We start from the raw sequence: 9,398 nt of genomic DNA, 5'->3' as shown, positions 1-9,398 counted from the left end.
TATAGCTTTTGTAGATATTCTTTTTTTCATGTTTCCGACAGCAGAAAAGACATTTTTTTTGACAATTTTGTATAGGCCTAAGGCAAAAAAGAAAACGCGCACCATTCGAAACCTGTTTTTAGTTCTCTTTTTTCTTCAGTTCTCACGACGCATGCACAAAACATTTTTATCACCAGTTCGATAGGCCTGTAGGCTACTCTATTACATGTATTAATGAAGAATGCACTAAACTGGAAAAAGAAGAAGTTTGTAGGCGATGTGATAAGTAAAAGACAACTTAAAAAGGCCCGCGAAAGTGTGCGCCCGTCAGCGCTCTTGTGATAATGCGAGTGCGCGCCATGAAGCAAAGTGTCGCACTCTCGATTTAAGAACAGGTTTCAAACAGTTTTATTCGATTTTAGTGCTAAATTTTATATGAACATTATTGAAAATTTGTTCCGAAGTATCAGTAGAGCATTCGCGCATTACATGCATTTAATGAGATACTCGTTAGTTTGAATATTCCCGCCGAAAAAGTTGACGCAAGTGTAAAGTATTTCCGAGAGGGTGCACTCGGATCGAGCTCAAAATCGATGGCGGAAGTCGCCGGAACTGTTGACGTTTTATACTGATCTAAAATGCGATCGATTTCGACCTCATTCTGCCAAATGTTCCTTTTCCAAATACTTGCGAGCAGAAATTGTTGTCTCATTATAGCAGAGTGTCAAATTCACGCATATTGCGTGAAATGTCTTGCTGAAAAATGCTTCGGACACAGACGCTTCATTCAGAACAGATGATGATTCATTCATTCATGATTTGCATGCACTGACCCACCACCTACAGTGTATAGGCTACAATACATGTACATATGTACATGTAGGGCCTAGCATGCGAGGCCCTACATGCAATGTACATTATAGCCCTGTTAGTGGTGAAGCCTGGCCACCATAGGCCTAAAGGCTTTGAAATGTCCACACTGAATTCAGTCGAAATCCACTGCCGAGACCAGAAGGCCTACTGGTCTGACTGGTCACTCGTCGTGAGACTGTTCATTCAATCTGGACGTTTTGATCTGGCAGTCTGGATTGGTCAGTGTCTGAATTGTCTGCAGTCTTATTGATAGTTGTAAGTTTTGCAGTGTAGTTTGCCTGAGACATATGATCATCCAGGACCACCAGGTCCAGTCAGTGTTCAGTAGTGTAGCTTATTTAATTTTATGTATTTGGAAAGAGAAGTTCGTTCTGTGGATGCTTTCTTGGATCCTTCCTGTCCTCTACTAAATGTCTTTATGATTATCTACCAACTCTGTATTTTTAACTGGTTAATATCGAATGAAATGGCCGGGTCGAAATTGAGTACTCTTGTAGATTACAGTGAATAACAGTACCTGGTACATTATCGAATTGATATATCGGATCTCAGTAGGGTCTCCCCATGATCCTTTCCTTTTGCAACACAATGCTTGCCTGCATTAACAAGAGTGGTAGGCCTAGATAGATGGAAATTCTATAATGCATAGGGTTAATTCTATAATTTTGACGAAAGTAGGGGGGGGGGGGGTCATAATTGGTAGTATTGATAGTATTGAAAAGTCTCACAACAGGATGTACCAAGATTAATTGCTGGTTTTTCAACCATATGCTAGCGATAGTGCGCAGCAGTGGTTGTTGAATGATTGTGGTTGATGAATCTTTTTGTTCCAAAATTTGTTTTATTGATTCTAAATTGGCTGCTAGTGCTACAATTAAATTTGCACAGGATGTTGAAAATACTCCAAAAACTGCAAACCATTCCATTACATGTCTGTCTGTGACACTGTGACAGACAATCCGCTGAGAAGGGGGTGGTGCTTTTGGACTACAACGTTTTTTGTGTCCATTTTGTGGGAGTTGATGGTGACCTAGGTTTTTTTCTTTTTTTTGTAGAATTGAATCCTGATCAAACCAAGAATTACTCTATGGAAGCATGTCAGTATTGACTGGCTGGCCTGTTGTCATCAATTACTAGTACTTAGTATACGTAATACCACCAGATTAAGCTTAAAGTATGGCAACCTTCATTTTTGCATGATTTTCATTTCATTTAGGACTACATCTATTTTCAGATGAAGGCATTGATGAGGAGGCATTTTGTATGTTGGACGATGAAATAATAAAGGAGCTGATTCCAAAAATTGGTACCAGAATGAAGTTTGCAAGGAAGTACCGCAATCTACTACTATGTAATAGTCATGATAGTAGTCTTGGGGTAAGGATACCAGTGTTGAAGATGATGTTAATGATGAAAGTGTTGGTAAGACTTAAGTACATTATTATTGTTCAAGTATCCCTTTTTTTAAGTGGCCATCTGACATGCAATTTGTATGACTGTATTTACTGCATTTACCCCAATTTTGTCTCAGATGCCTTGAATTGATACCAGAAGCAAAAAAGATTCTAGTGATCCAATGAGGAACCAGCGAAACTAATCCATGACGTGGCGCTGATACACAACTCAGTCTTGACGGCGTCATTGAAAGCGAGGCTAACGTTAATTTCCATTTATTTTGGAAAATACTACGATTTAGACCAATGAATGAATGGAACCAGTACTGCTAACTGAGTATCATTTCCAAAATACATTATAATGGTTATTTTCCAGTGGAACAGAGTGTAGTTGCAATGCAACTTCTACCGATCATGCTGCCCCCCAGGCCAACAAAAGGTCATAGACCATCCGTGACTGAGGCAATGTCATCGTTCATACAGTTCAAGCAGGTATAAAGTTATTGCCTTCATGTAGTTTTTGCGATTTGAGCATGGCGACCTTGAATATTGCATACAGATTTTTGATTGTATTATAACAGGGCCATAGTTTTTTAGTAGATGACTAGTCTAGAGGGGTCTTTGCTTACATGTATATTACATTAGCTTAATTGTCTGATAGAAATTGATTTGTCTTGCAGGTGACAACAAATATCCCCTCATTCCTTCAGGACCTCCCAAGTGGAGCTGTGCAGCCCTTCGTGTTGGCTCTTGGGGATAGAACCTCTCCAACTCAGGCATTTCTTATCATTGAGGTGAACGCTTTAGAATATCCGACACTGCTGAAAGCCGTTGAGGCCTGTTTTAGGCTTTGTATGTTCCTGACTTAGAATATCCTACTGGACTGCATTATTGTGTGGCAATTCATTGAGGACTTTGGTGATCTCTGATGAATTTCTGTTGTAAATACATGTAGATGTTAATCAGACTAAATCTGCTAGAGTATAAAGAGGAAGATCCTTTGATATTTGCAAAGGTCTGGGCATTTATAGTGTGAGGATACATGTATCTTGGGATTACCGTATAGGGGCAATGTATCAAGGGGTTATTCTCCTGAAACAGTTTTACTGTTTTCAAATTGAATGAATGTGAGTAATGAATTGTTAACTTAATTGATAGATTTCTGCTTAGATGCAATTTGAATGTCATGAATTGAAAACTATAGTTAATGATAAATTTATGTTGCAAATACATGTAGATGTAATCAGACTAAATCTGCTGACTTCTACTTTAGATTCAATTTGAATGTATGAATTGAAAACTATAGTAGTATAAAGAGGAAGATCCTATGATATTTGCAAAGATCTGGCCATTTATAGTGTGAGTATATCTTGGGATTACTGTATAGGAGGCAATGTATCAAGGGGTTATTGTACTGAAAACGTTTTACTGCTTTCAAATTGAATGAATGTGAAATGAATTGTTAACTTAATTGTCATTGATAGATTTCTACTTTAAATGCCAGTCACAAATTTGAATGTAATGAATTGAAAACTATAGTTAATGATAAATTTCTGTTGTAAATACATGTAGATGTAATCAGACTAAATGCGTTTAGTGTTTGTTTTTCATTAAAAGGTAATTCTTTTAGTGACAACATGGTTGTGTACCCTAGCTTAAAGAAGATAACGCCGTACAATAAGTCTTGATCTCTTTGAGAATTAGTTGTAGGACGCTATCTCCTTTAAGAAATACAACCCAATGATGGGATCTATGACCCTGGCAATATGTAGCAAATGCACTTTCAAAAGGCTCTTTGGACATCAGTTCTATCACTCATTGTTCTCACACTGTCCAAAATACTGGTTATTTTGGACCCCTCATAATGAGGAAATCCGGGCCTCCTTGCTGCCGATCTCAAGTAGACGAACAGGTGTCGGCTTGAGAGAAACAGTAGCAGTTACAGCCCGGATTTCCTCATTATGACCCTAACTAGCCCATCCGCCAAAAAGGGAGCGACAAGTACATAATAGTTAATCTGGATGGATAAGGTAGTAAGGATCACTATCAAAATGGTTCAAATTGAAACTCTAAAATGGTTAAAAATCAACTACTTATGGTAGTTACTTTATTAACTATTTTGAAATAGTTAAAATAACCACTTATTAAGCCCCCCTTTAGGAGGGGCTCTTAAGATACACGTGTGTGTGGGAGTATATACTGATTTGATGAGAAATAAAGAGAGTAAATATTGTATATCCTACAAACAATTTTTTTTGGTATTTTTCTGAATTAACTCCGTTGAGTTTACCGATTTCTCCGCGATCTTCCGGTGGTGGTTGCTATCCCATTGGTTGAAATTAATTTAAATTAATTTAAATCTTCATGGGAATTCGCTACATCATATGCCTAAGAAATTGGCCAATTATATTAATAGGGAGCTCTAGCGAGCTTTATGGTTAGAGAGTGTGTGTATACCATCAACGAAAAAAACTTGACCCGGAACCAGAAAACCTCCACACCCAGGTGACATTTTTGCACGCGAATCGTATACGCTAATGCACAGCAATTTACCTGGGGAGAGATTTTCTTTTTCCAAACAATTCAGCGGGACGCTACGATGTTTACGCACAGAAGTTGCTGTTCGGTTGAAGATTTCGTCAAAACAGTGCCGAATCAAAGTGTAACGATACCCTGGGGCGAATCGAAATGCATTAAACAACAAGCTGCATCGCTGCCAGAGATTATTTTTCTCTTTCCGCGAAGAAATCGTGCTTTGAACTGGCAAAATTCCGCAAATGATTTTCCGTCTGCTAACTTTTCCGTAGTTTCAAGCGCACCAACATGATCGGGCCGGGGCTGCCCGTTTCGACGACGATTTCGTCAATATCATGGGGTGTGACAATATGTCGGCGGTCTGGTTCCATTAATAATGCAATAATCTTGAAAGTACATTGGTCTCAATGTCTATTTCTCCGTTTCCATGACAAAATCCTACCTTGAAACCTGAAACCACTCGTCCACAACACAAGCCATTTCTATTTTCAGAAAGCGCATGCGCACTAACTCAAACGCACGCGCTGACCTCAGGTCTCACTAGCCGGTGCGGAGGCCAGGCCTACTTGCCTCCAAAAATGACGCGACGTCATTTCATGCATACCCCTGTTCCAGCGGCTCCAGACTTGACAGTACCTTACTCTCACACAAACCTATACATTTCTGAATAGCTTGTCTCTTGAAGAATACATCTGACCAAGTTTCAACGTCGTCTAGACTTACAGTCATGCATAGACTGATGTAGCACAATGCATGAGACACCCTGTATATATAACGCAAATTTGAAATATTTCACCTCTATGCCTTATAACTTCAAGATTAACACCTGATCACCACTGGCTAGTGAGACCTCAAACTATTCAGGACGGGGGGGGGGGGGGGGGGGGGGGGGTCGGCTAAGGTGTTTTTGAATTAGAATATAAATCTTAATTACACTTGGGTCTTGGGATCATTATGCTTATCTCCGGGCAAAAATACCTATCCTTCTCCTGTTGTGTTTAGTTTCCCACATTCTCCCCACTTATTTTCTATACTGCGACAGCGTCTATTGGGTCAACTGCCATGATGGCATCATCCTAACTATATCCCCCCTCTCCCACCCACCAACTACTCGCCATCAATCATTGACATTGTGTGCTAGCCAACTGCTTCTTCGGTCAACTGTCATGATGGCATCATCCTAACTATATACCCCCCCCCCCCCCCCGAGTCTTCTCGCTCACCAGCCCTATTAACGAAGAGCTCCCTATCAAGGCCTGAGCCTTCCTCATATTATTTTTATTAGAGAAATATCCGTCCTAAATAATGATAGAAAAGGGTGGTTTATTTCAATTTTGTGTCGACATGATCGAGGTCACGTGACATAAAAACAAAACAATCGCACACACCCGTCCAAAAAAGGCACTTTAAGAAAAACAAATACGTTTTTCCAGCTTAAAACCACACTGGCGACTAAGTTATATTGGTCTTCTGCCCAAATCTGAAGTATCAAAATGAATCACAAACTAGAACTAGCTCTATTTAGCAAAAGTTGCGTGAAAAATTCGGGTGAGCGACATTCTGCACCCTAGCGGCCAATAATTAAACTACTTTCAGCCGTCTGCTCCGGTCTCGTTAGGGAGTTTTTCCCAAATGTACGCGATGATGACGTGCCCCATTAACAGGGCGTAACATCTATTTTAAAATGCGTTTCCAAAGTGAATGCATGAGGACAACCTATTTGTGTCGTATATCACTGGAAACGCCCGATTCCCGTGAATAAGGACAATCACAATGTATTACATTACCAAAACAAAAATGTGTCCGAAGGAACTATATGGATGGTCCCATCGCACCCCCCCTCCAGCAGTATGACACAGAAGGGCTAGTTGACTGTCCACCGGGGGGGGGGGGGGGGGGGTTTGGGGGGAGCTTCCCCCCAACGCACTGGTAAAAACCTATGTCGACGGAGGGGGGTTTGGGGGGTGTCCCCCCATTGTAACAGCTGTAGTTGTTAGAGCTTGCACTTAACATATGCTCTTAGGGGGGTTCGGGGGAGCTCCCCCGACCTAAAGGGGGGCTCACTAAGTCCTTGACTTTACATATTAGTCGGTGCAATACTAAGCCCCAAAGTAGTTACCATTTAACTATTAATAGTTAGTTTTCACCATTTAATTTTTGGAGTGTACTGCATGCCCCTGGCCTCTTTGATTACACGACCGTGAAGGAAAGGTATGTGGAAAGCTGCGACGACCACGACTATCGTATCGACGACCGCCATGGCTTGCATATAAACAGATGCAGAAATGTTTCTGTTTTGTCGTCTGCCTGATATGAGTAATATGTAAAGTCAAGAACTTAGTGAGCCCCCCTTTAGGTCGGGGGAGCTCCCCCGAACCCCCCTACGAGCATATGTTAAGTGCAAGCTCTAACAACTACAGGTGTTACAATGGGGGGACACCCCCCAAACCCCCCTCCGTCGACATAGGTTTTTACCAGTGCGTTGGGGGGAAGCTCCCCCCACCCCCCCCCCCCCCCCCGGTGGACAGTCAACTAGCCCTTCTGTGTCATAATGCTGGGGGGGGGGGGGGTGCGATGGGACCATCCATATAGTTCCTTCCGACACATTTTTGTTTTGGTAATGTAATACATTGTGATTGTCCTTATTCACGGGAATCGGGCGTTTCCAGTGATATACGACACAAATAGGTTGTCCTCATGCATTCACTTTGGAAACGCATTTTAAAATAGATGTTACGTCCTGTTAATGGGGCACGTCATCATCGCGTACATTTGGGAAAAACTCCCTAACGAGACCGGAGCAGACGGCTGAAAGTAGTTTAATTATTGGCCGCTAGGGTGCAGAATGTCGCTCACCCGAATTGTTCACGCAACTTTTGCTAAAGAGAGCTAGTTCTAGTTTGTGATTCATTTTGATACTTCAGATTTGGGCAGAAGACCAATATAACTTAGTCGTCAGTGTGGTTTTAAGCTGGAAAAACGTATTTGTTTTTCTTAAAGTGCCTTTTTTGGACGGGTGTGTGCGATTGTTTTGTTTTTATGTCACGTGACCTCGATCATGTCGACACAAAATTGAAATAAACCACCCTTTTCTGTCATTATTTAGGACGGATATTTCTCTAATAAAAATATTAATATAATTGGCCAATTTCTTAGGCATATGATGTAGCGAATTCCCATGAAGATTTAAATTAATTTAAATTAATTTCAACAAATGGGATAGCAACCACCACCGGAAGATCGCGGAGAAATCGGTAAACTCAACGGAGTTAATTCAGAAAAATACCAAAAAAAAATTGTTTGTAGGATATACAATCAATAGTTACTCTCTTTATTTCTCATCATTCATTTACATTATATACTCCCGCACACACGTGTATCTTAAGAGCCCCTCCTAAAGGGGGTCTTATTATTAGAAGATTTCCCGGAACACCGAGAATACACGCTGGGATACCACTGTAGTATGCCAAGTAAAGATGGAGGCGGGCAAGTGTTTCGATATTTCCATATTTGCAGAAATTATGGCTTTGTAAAGTTTCATTGTTGCCTGTAGTTGTGGTCATCTCTGACAGGATTCTAGAAAAGGAAGGCAGTAATGTGTTTGACCGCATCTAAAACAAATTTCAGGAATTTCGGTTCCTCATATTTTTCTACCTCTTTAGTCATAACATGCACCAATTTTGTTTCGTCTGAACGGCAAAACACGAGACAACTTGAATGCTGATTAAAAATACATTATGGTCATTACGATTGCGGAAGCTGATCGCATACTGCTCTATTTACGAGAATGTATATTTGGATGAGTTATCATTTCTTTTATCAACTGTCCTCCCAGGACGTGCCTCGCATTAAGACAGATGGTTATTTAATAGTTATGAGCTTTTTAGAAGGAACAAATTAAGCTCATGACATGTGATATTCCAGCCCTAATTCAATAGAGAAGTGCGTGCATGTATTTTGATATATGTATGGATATAATTTTAGAATATATATTTTAGGCACTAAATCCAGTAGCCATCTCAATATAAAGCAGTTTAAAGCAAATCTTTCGCCACGTGCGGCAAGCAAAATATATACACAATCATGGTGTACTATTGTCACCAAGCGCTGATATCTTGGAAGACCCAACAAAAAAACGTTAAGTCAGATCTTCAAGAGACACCGAGCCTTTGGTGATGTTGGCCTTTCCGAGAGGGCATAGATCTTGACCTGCAGTCTGGCGATAGAAAGCCACAAAGGATCATGTCAAGGTAGATGAAAAATCGTAGAAAACCGAAGAAATCGAGGAGTCGTATATTGTATTGTAAATTGTACAAGCAAATAATATAAGTATTTTCATGAGAAACTTTAATGAAGGTACAATCTCGAAAATAATTGACCGTGTACTCAGAACTTACGTTGTTTTCTAGTTAAGATTATGATTCAGGATTTTAGAAGAGTTTTTGGAAAATTGATTTTTACGGAATAGGAGTGTTAATTGTAAATTGTCAGGACCGAGGTCAGCAGCACAGGGTGCGGCTAGGGAGTAACCCCGTTCTAAGAAACCAACCGCCGCGCATGCTTCGTTAAACAGGGAGACACTGACTCGTCATAACTGACCAATCAGGAAAGGCCAAT

At 40.5% G+C, this 9,398-nt stretch overlaps 1 long non-coding RNA gene across 2 annotated transcripts; it reads left to right on the top strand.

Annotated features, from left to right (window-relative positions):
• Window positions 1-564: 564 nt before the first annotated feature.
• LOC135485725 (uncharacterized) lies at window positions 565-3,817 on the top strand. 2 transcript variants are annotated; one of them, XR_010446609.1, is made up of 3 exons: window positions 565-2,229; window positions 2,623-2,738; window positions 2,927-3,817. It is a non-coding gene; the product is annotated as an uncharacterized LOC135485725 (long non-coding RNA). The 2 variants fall into 2 exon arrangements; XR_010446610.1 differs by having other exon boundaries at window positions 565-2,274.
• Window positions 3,818-9,398: the final 5,581 nt, after the last annotated feature.

The sequence above is a fragment of the Lineus longissimus genome, chromosome 3, assembly GCF_910592395.1.
Source record: "Lineus longissimus chromosome 3, tnLinLong1.2, whole genome shotgun sequence".
Taxonomy (NCBI): domain Eukaryota; kingdom Metazoa; phylum Nemertea; class Pilidiophora; order Heteronemertea; family Lineidae; genus Lineus; species Lineus longissimus.
Note: the sequence above shows the minus strand (reverse complement) of the source record. Positions and strands in the feature narration are given on the sequence as shown.